This window comes from Pinus tabuliformis, chromosome 4_2, assembly GCF_031772625.1.
Source record: "Pinus tabuliformis cultivar Carrire ecotype Pingquan chromosome 4_2, CPIR1, whole genome shotgun sequence".
Lineage (NCBI taxonomy): Eukaryota > Viridiplantae > Streptophyta > Pinopsida > Pinales > Pinaceae > Pinus > Pinus tabuliformis.
In genome coordinates this window covers 1,179,552,659-1,179,570,832 of record NC_142304.1, presented here as the reverse complement: position 1 = coordinate 1,179,570,832, position 18,174 = coordinate 1,179,552,659, and the positions used below count along the sequence as shown (strand labels likewise).

The 18,174-nt window shown below is 38.9% G+C and overlaps 1 protein-coding gene across 1 annotated transcript in view; it reads left to right on the top strand.

Annotated features, from left to right (window-relative positions):
- Positions 1–18,174, top strand: part of LOC149173885 (uncharacterized) — a 154,663-nt gene that overhangs the window by 115,396 nt on the left and 21,093 nt on the right. The gene's annotated exons all lie outside the window — the stretch shown is intronic.

Here is an 18,174-nt window from a genome sequence, read left to right as displayed (position 1 = left end):
ATCTCTGCTGTTGGAGCCGCCCCTTTTCTCATTTGATTTCAGGACTATATTAATATCACCTACTATGATAATATTACTTGGAATATGTTATTCTAAAAACGCTGAGAGGGAGGTCCAGCATTCTCGCTTTTCAGAGTAAGTGACAGGGACATAAAGATTAAATAGAGAGATAGTCAGCTTACTTGCACAATGTGTCAGCTCCGTGTAGATCCAATGCTGGGTTTCATGAGATTTTTTTAGCAAAAATAAATCTTCTGTCCAAAGAGTTGCCAGCCCTCCGGAAGAGCCCCTTGAACTTACTGCTTTGCCTGCACTTTTCTTCCACTTTGACTTGCTGATGTCTAGAAGCGCTCGGCCTTCTATCTTCGTCTCTTGGAGCATGAGGATGTCTGAGGGTTCTATTTTCAGGAGATCCATGACTGCTTCAGCTTTGGAGGCGTTCCCCAATCCTCTGCAGTTCCAAGAGGCGAGCTTCATGATTTACTTGAGGGGGGGAATAGGGCCTCCCTTTGAAGGCCTTGGTCTGGTGTTTCTTCCAATGGACATTTCTATGGTGGACTGGCTTCCTTGGACTTTGAGTCTCTCAGCCTCCTCTTCCCTTAATTCTTTGTGGGATTTCCTACCTGCTCTTCTGGAGGGACGCTCAAAGGCTTCATCCTCTGAAGAACCTGAGCTATCTACTGGTTTTTTCCTTGTTACTTCAGCATAAGATGGGTTGGAGGGGCTACCTTGTGAGGCCTCAACCTGTATAGCTTCTTCCCCTTCTTTGTTGGATGGAGGGACTTCTATATGTTCCTGATTTTCCTGAATCGTGCCTGCTGGGTTGATCTGAGTTTTTTCTGAGTCGTTCGGGGTTGCATCCTTTTCTTGATTGTTCTTGGAACTGCCTGGAGCTCCAGAGGTGTGCCCTTTTCCATTTCCCTTTTTTTGATGGGCAGTTTTTTGGACTACTGTCCATTGTTCCTCGTTTATTTTGTCTGCTTGCTCCTCTGCTTTTTTCTTGCAGTGCTTTGCAAAATGACCGTGACCGTGGCAGTGTCTGCATTTGAAAGGGAGTTGTTCATAATCCAGTTCCTGGATGTGTGTCCACCCAGCAACAGTGAGCTTAATTGCTTCAGGCAAACCCTCTTCTAGGTCAACTTCTACACAGATTCGTGCACATGAGTACTAATCTTTTCTTGTTGCTTGATCTATGTATTTTCCGAGAGCGTTACCAACGATCTGGAAGGTTTTTTGGTTCCAGCAATGGAGGGGCAAATGGGGAAGTCGCACCCATATCGAGACAGCGGAGGGGACGTCCTGGGAGGGATCAAAGTCGGGAGACCATTTGTTTAGGTACAGGCCTTGTGGTCTCATGAAATAAGGGCCATTTCTAAAGATGAGGCTTCTATCATCCGGGTTTTCGAAGACAAATACGAAGAATCCTTTGCACACAAAATAGCTCTTGACCCCCTCTTTAATCAAGGGAGACCAGTTTCTTTGAGTCCAGTCCTCTACCGACTTTGGGGATGGCTAGAGGCCCGTAAACTGGCCTATTAACCCTCTCTTAGCGAGATTCAGAGCAGCTTTGCATGTTTCTTCTTGAGGAAGGGCAACCGTAGGGATCAAATCTAGTTTCTTGACAAACTTCTGCTGACTAGCCATGGGAGGGCGCTTCGAACTTGTGGCAATCAATGCTTTGAATGCAAAAATCTCCAGAGGCGGGTTGAGTGGAGGGTAGAGCCCCTGCTGGATTCCATGGGAGAGTCTCTTCTAGTGAAACTCTACATCTTCAGGGCCGTGCAGGCATGCACCCAGAAGCCCCAACTCTCCGCTCTCTCAAGCTGGCAGGTATTTTGTCAAATTCCTTCGCCTGAGAAGTCCTCTGATGCAACGTAGAGGGCCGAGGCTGGCCTGCGGCTGGGGTCGCAGTGCTGGGACGGCGGCTAGGTCTTCAGCAGGGACGTGTAGTTTACGAGTACAATAATATTAAAAAAAGTCCCATGGTATTTGACCCATACGCTTCACCTAAATAAAACCTATTTTTTGAGTTTTTGTAAATATAAAGAGGCTTATGGAGTAAATATAAAAGGAGGTTTTATTTATTTACCATACCTCTAGTTTATTTATATTTGTATTTATTTACCATACCTCATGAGTAAGTATAAAAAAATGTTTTATTTATTGACCATACCTCTAGCTTATTTATATTTTTATTTATTTACCATATCTCTTTTTATGTATATTGTGTTTATACATAATAATAATTATATTGATCTTTAAATAGAGATTAAAAATGTTAAATGTTAAATGTTAAACATTACATTATATAATAATATTACTGCAATTTGGTGTGAGTATTTGTTTTCCTTGTGCATATAGGAATTTGACCGCTAATATATACTAGCATTTGCACCAGATGTTGCAAAGGAAACGCCGTAAGGCATAAATTGAAGAACGCAAATACAACAAAAAAATACTTTCGTTAAGAATTAAAATACTTATACTGAATTTATTATTAGATATTCATATATATTGCACTATATATTAGCCCCACTAATTGTTTTCCTTTCTACCTTTCACCACTATGGTCCCTATAATATCAAATACAATATGTGTCTTAACCAAAAACCATTATGAAAGCCAAAATACTTATATGTCCCATATCCCATATAAACCATAATATACTTTGATCACTCTTGGAGAATTGCAAACCCTTCCAAAATGAAACTTCTAACCACTATTACCATTAAGAAAAAATGGCATTTATTACCTTATAATCTTTAAGGGAATAACTCTATTATTAAGTAAACCATAGTGCAATATGATTTTTAACACAATGAATTCTAAAAATTATGACCCCTAGTACACTCTCATCATAAACACATTGTAACTCCTAAAATGTTACAAGATATAAGCTTTAATACCTAACACGTTAACTATAACATTAAAATTATAACCTATATGTACTTAAATTGTCTTAACATAGTGAAGGTAAAGAAGAATCAAGTGTATGCTTTCACAACCTTAATTGTATGCATTTAAAATTTTAGAGATTAGTAAGTTCTTTTCTAATTTAACCCTAGATGCAATAACATTAAGGAACAAATATAAGTATGCCTAGCTGGAGAAAAAGGTAACAACATCTACTAGGGTATGTCACATCTTATTTTTATTCCTTACAAACCACCTAGATCGAGAAAAAGGCTAAGACTAGTTTCCTTTAAAGCACCGTAGCTCAGAAAGGCAGGAATTAAAAGCAAAAGCCTACAAAAGAAAGAAATAAATCTTACAAAAGTAGGACGCCAAAGCCTACGAAAGAAAGAAATAAATCTTACAAACATTATGATGAAGAAGGGAATTCAATACCCATTGAGGAGATGAATAGAAGAACATGACCTCCATTTTTACTAAAATCACCACAAATATTGATAGTTACTCTAAGTACACAATGTCATTAGGATATTAATCCAATAGTAGGGTGTTCAAAAAGTCCCTTTCTCACTAACTTTCTCCCTCTTTTATAGAAATTTTCAATAGTGACACTTGGCACCTCATGCAAAAATAATTATTTTCTTTATTCCAATAATGCCTGCAATAAAAGATTTATTTTACACAAATCAAAACGAAATTTATTCTCTGTTGAATGTAACTAAAACCAGAATAACAGAATAACAACTCAAAGATGGACGAATACTTCCTGATAAATCATTTGAATTCATGTCCATACGAAAATCAACGAGGATTCAAAGTGTTATGTTCATTGCAAATAATCTATGACATCCAACTGAATATTTGATAAACAGGAATATTTTTGGTGGAATTTTATAGAGTGCGATGGTGTTTGAATTTTAATAGAAAAGAGAATTTTTATACATGCTGTTACCCAGGATCAAAAAAATTGACATTCTGAAGGGAAAACTATTTTCTTAATGTGATTAGGATGATAATCAAAATTAAATTCTTCGTCTTTTGTTGGGAGAGACGCTTTGTAAATAATGTACTAATTCTCTTTAATGTTAACCACCTCCATAATGTGATTAAGGTAAAATAATCAATTATTTACCAAAGAATTAAATTTCTAAACTAATTCTCTTTAATGATAACCACCTCCATAATGTAATTAAGGTAAAATAATCAATTATTTACCAGAGCATTACATGTCAATCTTACTAAATTCATCATTTAAACATATTTAACCCAAAAACTTGATTAAATAAAATATTTTTTGAAAAACAATGGTCAACTTATCACAAAAATGTACTCAGGTACCCCATCTGCAAAAATCCATTCACTGTTTCATGAAAGTTTAAAATGTAAAATGTTTAATAGTCGCACCATATTGAGCTAAATTTCGCAATCATATAAAAACTGTAAAAATGGTGTAGCGTAAAAAAAAGATCGTCTTACAGTGATTCGAAAGATTTCAAGATTGGTTGGTATTCAAACATGATAATTAATTAAACAATTTGAAAGATTTCAAGATTGATTGGTATCCAAAACATAATAACTTAATTAATTAAACAAAACGTGGGTACATAAATCCCAAGCATTAAGAAATCATTGATTGGTATCCAAACATGATAACTTATTAATTAAACAATTTGAAAGATTTCAATATTGATTGGTATCCAAAACATAATAACTTAATTAATTAAACAAAACGTGGGTACAGAAATCCCAAGCGTTAAGAAATCTGGTCAACAACCCTCCTGAGGGTACTAATAAACATGAGTTGCATTTGAGCCCTGAACTTCTGCAAAATAAAAAATTCCCAGACTTTTATATCAGAGTTAGAGAAAGAAGAACAACCCACTGCCATGAACCCTCCATGCACTTCAGCAGCAGAGTTCTCTTTCATAGGATTCTGTACTAGGCATCCTTGGTCATCACAGTTTGAATCTGGAACTGAAATAGTTGTCCTAACATTATCACATTCTGAAATTAGAACTGAACTTACTTGCATGCCGTCTTCTTCTATTGACAGATCTGAACCGACACTTTTTCTTTCATCAACTTCAGCCATATGGAACTCTTCAACCTGCTGATCTATTTCATATAATTCATGTTGACTATCAAGATGCAGAATTATTTCCGTACTACAATCTTGATCATGCTGCAAATTTTCATGATCGTCTTTATGCTGCTGAAAGGGATTTTCATACAGGGCTTCCATGATCTCATCATCCATGAAAATATCATCTTCATAATATTTTTCAAGGCTTTCAATAAAAGTAGAAGCATGTTTGCAACAGTCATGAACTAGATTCAATGATGGATAAGATTCTTTATACTTCTCAAAGAATATTGAATGAAAATCCTTTAGACAATAAATGGAAGTAGGTGGCAAAATTTCATACCAAGATCGGGCTTCATCTTCCAGAGTAGCCATAAATATCTTCATTAAGCAATCTTCAGGAAAATCAACCTTCAACTTGCGAATATGCATGTGAAATTGAACTAGATGTAAAGCAACGTCCTTCTTACCATCATCTTTAAATGTAGGTAGATTCCTTGACCAATTTAATTTTGGAATCTTATTTGGAAAGCCTGGAATGTGATCTCGGCACATGGGAGCGTATCTTCTTGCAATCCGATCCATCTTGAAAATGTCAAAGCTACTGATCTCTCTACAGTTGAGTCACCTTGAAGCACTGGTTGCTAGATTCTTCAGTGAAAGGAGTCGCCAGGTGAATGATTTCAGCCGTCTTCTTATGTCTGATCGTTGTTCACCATCAACAATCAGCTCTAAACTTGAGATATGTACTGGGGCAAAACAATCTTCAAGAAAACCATTTTCTCCCCAGTATGGTCGCCACTATGTTAGCGCTCGAATCTGCCTAAGGCTTGAATGAAGGCGAGGTTCAAGGCAACATCAAACCAAGCTCAGTCTAGTAGCTAGCCCTACCAGAGCAGGAGAGGGCTCTCTCTGAGTCACACTCAGCGAATGGATAAGCAAAATGGTCTGAGATGACTTACAATGCGATGTTTACCTTAGGCTAGTAAGTGAAAAAGGATTTTGGAAAAGATTTTTGAAGTGACCGAGCTTCTGGGATGTATATGGGACTGGCGCTTAGCAAAGAACAGAGAATTGAGAATGAAGGCACAGATTATTCCGTGAGGCAAGGTAGGCGGGAAGCGCAACAATTTCAACTTAAGGTGACGTGGAATGGAAAGATTGTTGAAGATGGTGAAAAGGGCATGGTCGCATGAATCCTTTTCAACAGAAGAATAACACTGCACATGAAATTTTCCCACAGGCAGAGCAATATAAATTGAATTCTACCTAATCTCACTTAGAAAATTTCACTGAAATGAAACATGAAATGAATTATGAAACATAACAAGATACATATGGAACATAAGAACACATTTGCTACACTCACAACCACAAGAATCTCATGAAACAGAGCCGCTGCCTTTCATTAACTCTCTATAAAAAATACACAGTGCAGAAACAGAGTTTCTTTCCCACAATCTCCCAGAAGTTACAAGCCAGCCAACCCTTTGCAAATAACTTGCATACAATATATAGAAAGTGTAGAGAAGAGATGGAATGCCCAGGGGTTGGGAAGTTACTCAAATCATTTCGAAAAGGAGATGGAGAGCCAACCATCAGCTACAGGTGCAGCGCTCTCAAGCATGCCATTTGGCTGGGGTGACCCTTTGCATTCTTTTGCCACTTGGATAGATGCCCACCTGGAGAGAAAAATCTTTAAAAGCCGCCTTTGGTGCCATAAAACTGGAGCGTAGATGACCAGGCCCACTTGGAGAAGTCGCGACCCGAAATTTCGCGAAACGGGAGCAATTTGGCAGTTTTTTCCCCTGTGCGCCGCGCCAAATTCCGTGTGCATCATGCCACTTTGGAGCCTATTTTGGGGCACTTGCAGGTGTCCAAAATGTGCCCAAGTGGGCTTGTTTGAAAGCTTGTCCTGTCTACTTTCCAACCCAACTAGAATTTATAAATTTTAAGCTCATTGTCTCCTCCAAAACTTCATTCTCCCAAGACTGCTTTCTGTGTGTCCAAAAAGTGGCAGAGAGGCCATTTTTGGGTGTTTTTTGACCTTTAGGAGACCCAAAACTTGTCAAAATATTTTGCTCGGACACCAGTAGACATATTTTTCGATTCCGAATCTGAATATGCAAGCCATTCCTCGATTAGAGTGCTAGAATTTTAGCGTCGCGCCAGTGGCGCGGCGCACAGGGAGAAATTTCTTGTTTTGTGCCCAAAAATTTTGCCTGTGACCAAAATTTGCCCAAATTTTTTGAAATTTGGGCTGGAGGTTCCCTATGAAGTGCTTTGCTGTGCCAAGGAAGCCTCAACCAAGATTCGAAGCCGATCTTGCTCCTTTGCCTCCTTTGCCCTTTTTGCCTCTTTTCTTGCTTTGCTCAATTTTGTCTTTAGGCTCCTGATTCTTGCCTTGGAACTCATGTTGTGGGCCTGGTAGTGATAAGTCATGCACCTCAGCATGTCTTTCTCCCTGTTTTCTTTGTCCAACAACCTCTCCAAATGCATGTTGACCCTCTCAAGGTTGGACTCCCGGTCTTCATTGATTTCTTGCTCCAAAGAGGTGAGCGGAACCCTTCTTCTTTGAGCAGCTTGGCGCTGCTCACGGATGCTCTGCAGCTTCATGATCGTCTGTTGGTCTTCAAGCTTTTTGTTTCTCCGCTCCAGGTAGTTCATGTTCCACATGGGCCTTTCTAAATCAATGGTCAAATCTTCAATTTCTGATTGCTGCTCTTTGATTATCTCTATAAGCTCCTCATTGGTGGGTTCTGCATCTGTCTCATCATCCTGGAGGAGAACAAACTTGGTCTCATGCTCACTTGATGGCCCTTCCTCCTGCACTGAATCCTTTCCCTTACCCTGCTCCTATGATGCTGATGGCGGAAGCGAGGCCCCTACCACCCCGGGTGGAGATAACACTCGCTTTGATGCTGCAAACAACGGTCTAGTGCCTTTCGGATAGCCTCTCTGATATGTGATGAAAACTGGCATGGTGGCAGTCTCATGGCTCTCAAACTGATGTGAAGGACTCTCCACCTCACGCTCAAACTAATGTGAAGGACCTCCTATGTCATGGTCAAACTGATGCGAGGGACCTCCCACCTGAGGTTCTGCCTCTGATATCACCGGTGGAGTGTTGAAGAAATCATGAGAGATGAAGTCCTCCCAAGCAATACCCTGCAATCCCAACTGATGGTCCACTAAAATCCGAATGAGAGCAAAATGATAGACACTGTTTAGCTGTTGTTGTGGGGTCTTGCGCTGCATGAAATTTTTCATCTTCTCAATGTTGTTGCAGATGAAGAATGGGAGGCTCATCATCTGCACCCTGGTGAAGTGCATGAGCAAGCGGATATGATAGGCATAAAGGCGAGAAAACCTCCCCTCGCAACTGAAATACTTCATGATCAATCTCATGAGTGGGGCATACTCATCCCTCAAAAACCTGAAAGGAAAAACCCTGGTGAGCTGGCTCAGGCAGCTGTTCTTGATGTAAGGCTCATAGTGATGCCTCTCCACCTTCTTTTTCTTATGCCACTGCTCCCCAACGTTAGGTATCCTTGTTGCCACTGATATAGCCTCCAGTGTCAAGGTGAAAGTGACCCCAACTAGGACAGATTGGCCTCCCTGTAGATGAAGTGCGAAAAGGCGGGCCAACTCATGATGTACTCTGACATTTGCCACCCTTTGGCAAAATTCATAACATGCCAAGTGCTGGAAATAAGACATGGCAAGTGGGCATGGCTATAGCTCTGTGAGGGTGTTGGGCTCGTCTCTGAGATGTTTGCCACTCCGGTGATGTCTCCTATGGGCCCTCTCTCCTGAAGATGTGTCACTGTGTGTATCCCCCTCATAATTTGATGAATTTTCTGATGCCATCACTGCTGCTTGTACCCTAAGTTTAATGCTGCCCTTTGAATCCAATGACACTGATGAATGCTCTGAAAATCTGTTACCAAGGGGACAATAAAACAAGGGAGCGTTAGGAGGGGAATGATGAAAAGGGGAATAGGGGTTTAAAGGGGAAATTTCTCAGGGATTTGGGAGTGTTTGGAGTGTGATTTTGATGGGGTAGGGTTAAGGACATTTTGAGCTATAAGAGTAAAGGGGACAAAGGGATATGTTTACAATGTAACTAGGGTAACTATTAGGGGAAAATGCTCCAGGGGAATTAGCTGATAGAGGTAGGGTAGGAGCACATTTAGCAATCAAGTTACTGTAGCAAAACCCTAGCTCTTTGCCCTTCTTTGTGTCATTTTTGTGTTTGCTTAATAAAAATTTGCTTTTGATTTCATGGTTGCCAACATCATATTTTTCTTTGAGTTTAGGATCAGTGGTGAAGGTATCTAGGGCCACCTCCGCAAATTTGAGAGCCATTTATGAAAATCTGGGAGATTTGGTGCTTTTTTTGGCTCACATGCCTGTGCACCGCGGGCTTTGCCCAGTGTGCCGCGCGCTGGGTATGCGCCGCACGCTGGGTATGTGCCGCGCCAGTGCATTATTGACACTACGGCCGGGCTCCCAGTGCGCCGCGCGCCCTGAGTGTGCCGCGCGCCCTGAGTGTGCCGCGCGCCCTGAGTGTGCCGCGCCACCTTGTGTGTGCGCCGCGCACTATCAAACGACACAACTTTGCTTGGAACTCCGGGGATGGGTCTTGGTGGAGGTTTTTAAGGGGTTTTCTTAGGAGATATGGGGGATATGGAGGTGAAAACAATGAGGGGCGAGGGGACAAGGAGAGGGGAGCAAAACCTTGGTGGCATCTTCACAAATTGGTAACCCCGTTTATCGTTTTCGCTTGATGATTATTTCATGGATGGCCATTGTGCTTTTAGGCACCATTAGACATCTTAAAAACCCCATATTAATGACAAAAGTGATGGATAAGAGGTGTCAATCATGGCCTACCTCTTGATTCGTTGGCTTCACTGAGATCTGAATTGAATTGTAATGTTTTTAGGCCCCTGGCTATGTGCGTCGTGTGCCAAGCCCAGTGCACCACGCGCCCTAAGTGCGTCGTGCCCTTGTGGATTTTGCACTACGGGATGGCTGCCAATGCGTCGCGCCTTCTGTGTGCGCCGCGCTCCCTGGTGTGTGCACTGCGCCCTGTGGAAACTGGCTCTTCTTCACTCAAACCCTCATGAATTTGCTCTTTCACCTTTCTAATTTCTCTCCAAGGTTGCAAAAGCACAAATGGTTTTTGTTTTGGGCATAAACAAGTATATATAGGCTTTGGGAGAGTTGGGTTTAATTTTTTCCTCTTTGAAGACCCACTTTCTAATGTTTGAGTTTTGCACTTTTCATTGACTTTAAAACACTCTGCTTTTTCCCTTTTTCTTTGAAATTTTGGCTCTCATGATAAAATTTTCAGCATTTCTTTGCGGTGACTGTGTGACTGGGGCATCTGGCTTTGAAATCCATGACTGCATCTGAAAATGTCAACTAGCGATTTTTTGGAAAATTTTGTCATAGTTGACCTTGTTTGACTTTTCTTCAAAACAGAGTTTTGAAGAAGAGTCGATGTCTCTTCAGGTGATGATGAAGCTTTCTGAACTGTAGCTGTATAAGGTCTCCCTCTAGCCTGCATGGCTTGTTCTGGACATGTTTTTTCAAAGACCACATTGATGATTTCCTAGACCCAGCAATCAAAAGGACTTTGACCTGTAATATGACCAGACCTTGACTATCATGAACTTCAGTGATTATGGACCAAGACCTGAACCAGCAGGGGCCAGAGATGAAGGAAAATGACCAACATGACTATCTCCGTCAGATCATGGCATGTCCCTAGCGAAATGCAGCTGAGTGGATGGAGCGGGACACCTAAAATTGAAATGCACAAAGAGTTTTGATCTCTGACGAAGGGCTGACCAGACTGACTCTAACACATCAAACCATCAAGCATATCCTACCATCATGCCCTCTGTCACTTTGACCCAATGCTCAAAAGATTCCTCAAAAAGAAATCACTCTTGTCCTGCTTCATGTCGATTGATGTAGGACACCTTACTGCCTACCTTTCGACAGGTCTCTTCCTATTGACTTCGACACTCTATCTAGGAAAAATACCCAGAAACACTTCAATGCCTTGGTACTTGCAGACATCAGTGGCAGGTCACCTTCTGTTTGATCAGATTGGCTCTTGGTTAAATGCTTCTACGAGTGTTCGATGACAAAAGCATTTTTCGCACTCGCTAGATTGTACTGTGCATCTTGGAGACCATCACGATTATCGGTGGACATCCTCGCGTTTGTCAACAGTCTCCATTATTGACTGGTAATCAAGCAATTCCGTGCATGTTCGACATAAATGCCTATATTCACATGTATTGATCTATGATGTTTAGTGAAGCGGAAATCAAGACCTTGGGTAGAGGATTGCATCACTCAGCCTTGTTTTCTCTCCCAAGTTACGATTATTGTTTTTTGGAGACAGCTCATCAAAATGATCCTATTATGACATAGGTTCCGCATTGTGCTTATCGGCAGCCATCATCATCATATCTCTTGATAAAATCACTCTGACATAGCTACTGAGCGTGGGAATGCCGGACTCAGGACATGATTTTAGTTGTTATATATATATGTGTGTGTGTGTGTGTGTATGTTGTATCAGGTTTCCCATATCGCCCAAAGCTATGATCCTCTCTCTCTTTCTTCCAAAGAATAGGAAAGTTAAATATAAAGTATTTTTGCCATCATCGTAGCCTCTGATCTCACACTTTAGGGGGCATCTGTTATACAGGAAAATGACCTCCTCATCAGCTCAAAGGACAAAGACATGATCACTGAAGGACTGACCAAGTTCACAGGCCTAGTTGTTAAGCTAACGTTGTCTAGACACTATCAACCTGCTTTATAAAGCTTATCAGCAAGCCTAAGGGTGCGTTAGTGCCTGGGGTAGCTCTACTTGTCACCTCGTCAACAGCATTAGTGACCCTACATCAGTTTCTATCGGTCAAATGAGCGAATTGACTGAGAAAATATCCCTAGATTATCTCGTATGTCAGCTCATAAAAGCAGGGAAACATCATAACTCGACTTGTTTGGGGGAATTACTCATTCCTAATGGAGTATGCAAACGGGAAAGATCAATAAGGCATGGAAACATCACTGCTTTTGCCTAATGGAACTCATGAAGGACTTGGCAACCCTAAACTTACATGCTATATATGCAAGGCTTGGGCCATTATGGAAGAGGTCGAAACATTTGAAAGGATTGCCTGTTTGACTATCGAGCAGAGTCTTAGACTAAGGCATTAAAAGAGGTTAAGAATGGAGAGAGAGAGAGGAGCTGGAGTGGTAAGGGAAGGTTGATGCAACTGATGGTTGTAATCACTCTTTCTACATCAATATAGAACTGCAGTTGTGTTTTCCACTCCATGATGTTGGTAGTATAACTTGTTTATATGTTTATTCAATATCTTTTAGCATGAGTGGCTTAGTTATATGCAACTAGATATCTTTTATATGTTCATGCATTTGTTTATCAAGGTTTTATGCTATGATATTACGCTTGTCTTTGCTATGTGCAGGTTTTGATCTAGAGTCGGCTTAGGGGTCTTCCGCCTAGCTACATTGCGCTCTCTAGCAACACCACACTAAGACTCGAGGTAATCATTCCTTCTCGCTTTGATATTTTTTTGTTAAACATAGATATGCATGTATATGTGTGATAGCTACAGTTAATTTGACTATCTGCCAAGGATCCGGGGAATATCCTTGAGGGTTTCTACATCACCAAACACTCGTGCATTAATCCCTATAGCACCGGCCATATGACTATATGATGGTAGTATAGACTTAGCACTCCAAGTAGCTGCAAGGAGGCACGGGACTATAAACTACATTTCTCGGGTTGTAGAGCTGCGCAACAAGAGGTCTGCACGGAACAGAAGAGTGCCACAGTATTAGTAGAAGTGCAAAGGGAGTTGTGTTATAGGAGAAGAGACTGTGCATCACAGCCAGAAAGTGACTGTTACTATCACTGTTCATGATTTGACAGTGAGAAAATGGTTAAAAGGAGCGAGGGGGAGGCATTTAAGGTTGAATTTAAGAGTGAGATATTTGGAAATCTATCGCCAATCTAGCATTTATGAGTGAATTTTCACTACAACAAAACCAGCGATTAGCGTCCCTTTTTACTTCTTTTTTTGCATCTAGAACCCATTTTTGGTGCTATTTGCATCCATTTATCAAATATGGTGCAAAACTTGACACAAAATTTGCATCAAGTTTTGCACCAAATCTTACACCAAGTTTAGCACCAGGTATTGCAATAGGTTTTGCACCACGTTTTGCACCAAATTTTATGCCACGTTTTGTGTCATCCTTTACACCAGGTTTTGTTCCAGGTTTTGCATCAAGTTTGGCACCTAATTTTGTTTGACATACTTTTGCATCCTCATTTGCATCCACTTTTTGCACCTACACTTGCATCAACTTTTGCATCCTTTTTTAAATCATTTTTTGCATCCATTTTTTCATCCATTTGTGCATCCCTTTTGCGCCAAGTTTTACATCGAGTTTTGTGTCTAGTTTTGCATATAATTTTGCATCTACTTTTGTTGCATCCACTTTTCCATCTTGTTTGGCATCCATATTTACATCCTCTTTTGCATCTATTATTGTACCCACTATTGCATCTAATATTTTTGTGCCACAATTAGCGCTTAGTTTGGCACCTCCTTTTGCACCCACTTTTGATTATAATTTTGCATCCATGTTTGCATCCTCATTTGCGTCTAGGTTTTCATCAACTACTACATCTATTTTTGCATCCCTTTTTGTATCCAATTTTGGACCAGGATTTGCATCGGGTTTTGTGTCTCGTTTTGCATCTACTTTTGCATCGACTTCTATTGCATCCACTTTTGCACACAATTTTGCATCCACTGTTGCACCCATTTTAAATTTCACTTTTTGCATCCCTTTTTACATCTTCATTTGCATCATACTTTGATTCTTTTTTTGCATCTATCATTACATCCACTTTTGTTATGCCACAATTTGCACCATGTTTTGCACTCACTGTTGTATCCACGTTTGCTTCCAATTTTGCATCCATGTTCACATCCTCTTTTGCATCAAATATTGCATCTATTTTTGCATCCACTTTTGTGTCAGGTTTATGCATTGGGTTTTGCATCTCGTTTTGTATCTACTTTTGCATCTACTTACATTGTATCCATTTTTTGCATCCAATTTTGTTTTGCCTGTTGCATCAATGTTTGCTTCCACTTTTACATCCATTTTTGCATCTTATTTTGCATATTTTTTGTCTATTGTTACATCCACTTTTGTTGCACCATATCTTGCGCCTACCATTGCAACCACATTTGCTTCCACGTTTGCATCCCCTATTGCATCCACTTTTGTTTCATCCATTTTTGCATCTGCTTTTGTGTCCGTTGTTGCATCCACATTTGTTTCACCACAATTTGTGCCAAGTTTTACACCTACCATTGGACCCATGTTTGCTTCCACTTTTGCCTTCATGTTTGCATCCAAGTTTGCATTGACAACTGCATCTACTTTTGCATCCACTTTTGTGTCAGGTTTTTCATGTTGTTGTGCATCTACTTATGTTGTATCCACTTTTCATCCAATTTCACTTCTATTGTTGCCCCCATTTCTATGTTCGCTTTTGCATCCCTTTTCCAACACTCATCATATTTTCTGCATTGATGATATTCCTTATGGCATTGACAATTATGAACAATTGATGACAATGTCAATAATATTGACAATGATGAAAATGAAGATGATGGCGATGACATGAATTGTGATTATCATGATAAAGACGATAGTGGTTACAATGACAATGATGATGATGGCAATGATTATGATGATGACGATGCTAATGACGTTGGCGAATCTTCCCAATTTTAGATGTTGTCATTGTCATAATCATAAGCATTATCTTTGGTGTCATCATCATCATTTTCATCTAGGTCATCATCAAAAACTATAATGGCATGAATGATGATAATGATTACAACAATGTCGATAGAAATTACATTAATGATGATGATGGGGATGATAAAAATGACAATGATGATGATAATGGTGGTGATGATCATCATCATCGATCATCTCTAAAAAATAGAGTTGTTATTTCTCTTACATATATCAATGTGTCCTAAACAACCTTTTTCTAGCACTGATCACATTTTTTGGGTTGATGATATTTCTTACAACATCTACAATTATGAACAATTGCAAACAATGTCCATAATGATGATGATGATGGCATGGATGGTGATTATGATGATAATGTAATGATGGCAATAACAATGACAAGGATGTGATGATGATGACAATGATTATGATAATGAGAATGACCTTACAATCTTATGGATTCGTGAACAATTACTAGTTTCAATACCATCTTCTGGATACGTATTACTATCATACTTTTTAGATTTTTTGTCGCTCTTGAGGTATCTTACTATAATGGTGTTGTCAACACTAGAAAGATATCTTGTTGTAATGGTGGTTCTAATGTTAGCACTAGCAAAGTTTTTGTTAAATTTTGGTTAAAAAAAACCGATTTATGCAATTATTTTGACAATCTATGTAAAAAAGTAAATAACATCCAATTATTTTGACTGTAGTCCCATTGATTATCATGAATTCACCAGTCTGAAGACCATCTTCTACATACATATTATTATTAAACTTTTTGCATTATATCCCTCTTATATCTTGTTGTAATGGTAGTATTAGCACTAGAAAAATATCTTGTTGTAATGGTGATGTTAGTATTAGCACCAAAAAAATCACTAAATTTTGGTAAAAAAAAGTTTATCATTTATTTATTTTTAATTTGGGAAATTTTTGTTTTTATATTTTTTGTTTTTAATTCTATTTTTATGCAGTAATATTTTTTTTGGTTGAATTTTGGTAGTAACTAGTTTTTGGTCTAATCATATGTATTAACCATGTTCTTTATGCTACAAGTCTAATTGTTGGGACAAAATTGCTCTTTCAAATAAGTTGCAAAAAGCATATAAATGGAAGAATAGCGATGACAACTATTTTCATTGTCCAACTGTTCAGTATATCATGTATGAAAATATTCAACATTCTCTTCATCTTTCTCTTTTCCCTGATGATGGATCCCATTTGGGATTCGAAACGTTGGTGTAAAAACTCCATTACTGTGGGTTCTCTGATCAGAAATTCAAATATTCAACATTTTTATAAATAATGGATTAGAGGTGAGTCTGTAATTGTACATAATGTTTGGATGATACATAAAAACAAAGTTTGTTTCATTGATGCAGTTAAGATCTACTTTGGATACGAAACCCTAGGTTTGGAAGTATGCAAATAATGAATTTGGTTTACCTTTGATAACAAATGAAATTTTATTTATTTTTCCTCGTAAAACCAAGGAAGATATGGCAATAATTCTCGTTAGAAAACTACTTCTTGTTGAAGGTTTATAATTGGTTGCAAAAGTTCAACAACTGGGTATAGAAGTTTTTAGTTGCTATTAGGGAAACAATGTGATTATAGGTTTTAGCAGACATAGATCATTCTTGGTATTTGATTCACTTTGAGAATATAAGTACACCAAAGTGGATTAGGTTATGAGTGGATTGGCAAAGCAACCCTTATTTGTTCCTTTTAGTTTTTGAGATATCTCAAGTTCAACTAGTGCTATTAAATGGTTTCAAAGATGTTTGCTAGGGTTTTTCAACAAGGTCACTAGGTCCCAATGTAACATAGATACTTCATATTTGTTGAAAAGTAAAACCCCCACATAGCACTGAATAGATCATTAATGACTACCTAGAGAACTTAGACTAAATTAATCGTGGAAGTAAAAATTACAACCAAATTAATCATGAAAGTAAGAACTACAATTGAAAAAAACACACTTGGTAATATACTAGAATTCATCCTCACCAAATCCAAAGTTGATGAATAATATGTTAAATCTTTAATGAAACTCATGAAAAATAATAAGCATGTTATCGATATAAGAGTGCATGAACTTGCTTAATGTATATTTGTTAATTGGAGATGATGAATATCTAAATAAAGTTGATGAATAATATGTTAAATATTTGATGAAACTCATGAAAGATAATAAGCATGTTTATCCATATAGGAGTGCACAAACTTTCTTAATGTGTAGTTTACGAGAAATTGTTCCAGCGTAAATCACAAGATATATCATTTGTTTAGGCGTTTCGAACCAACCAGTGTGGTTCATCGTCAGGACAAGTTGAAGAATCAGATCCAACTTTGCATGTTAAATAGTTTGAGCAGAGGGGATATTTGCACCTTAGCCTTAACAACCCTTGCCCAAGATGAATCTATTTAATGGACTAGCTTGGATATGTTAGGTCTTGGATTTCCAGAGTACCCAATCAATGCTTAACTCCCTAGTCCTAGCCAAAATTCACTCCTATTGAAGAGACAACTTGAACAATCTTGCTAATAAGATTAACAAGTTCGTTCCTTTTGATTGATTTACAACAAACCTTAATGCCTCTCTTTTCTTATCCTCCTCTTCCATTCTCCAACAAAAACTTATTAATCTTATATCATAAACACTTTATATAGGTAAGCATTGTAATCATTTTCCTCAACTCACACGGTACCTTTACACCTCAACCCATATAAGTGGACCTAAGTCCATGGCACAACCCATCACACTCTAAGATGGTTCTAATTGTCTCCTCAAAACTAGGACATAACACACCTTAAATGCCAAATGGTTAAGTCATCCCAAATTTGTGGGATTTTTTCCTTCATGGAACACATTCTAGCTAGTGTTGATCAAACACAATGCACTAACACCACTAACACACACTAAAAGTCCTAGATACCCTTACGCTGTGGCACGCACCCAAGCACTTCGACTGCACCTCCATAAAATGCACCTTCAACTTTGGATGTCCCAAAATAGTAATATCCTAACCCAATATGGCCTACTTGTTAGATTTGTGTAGTTCCCTTCTTATCAGATCCTTGCACCTCCTTGCACTCCATGGTAATTCTACTCTAATGGTCACCTTCCAAGTTCCAACACTTCCTTTCACACCATTACATAACCACCGATATACATTACAACAACCTCCAACTTCTTTAGTGGGTTGCACATCTATTTCACATTTCTTTTCCATCATACAAAGTGGTAGTGCCAAGGAGAGAGTATCAAGTTGAATCAAGGA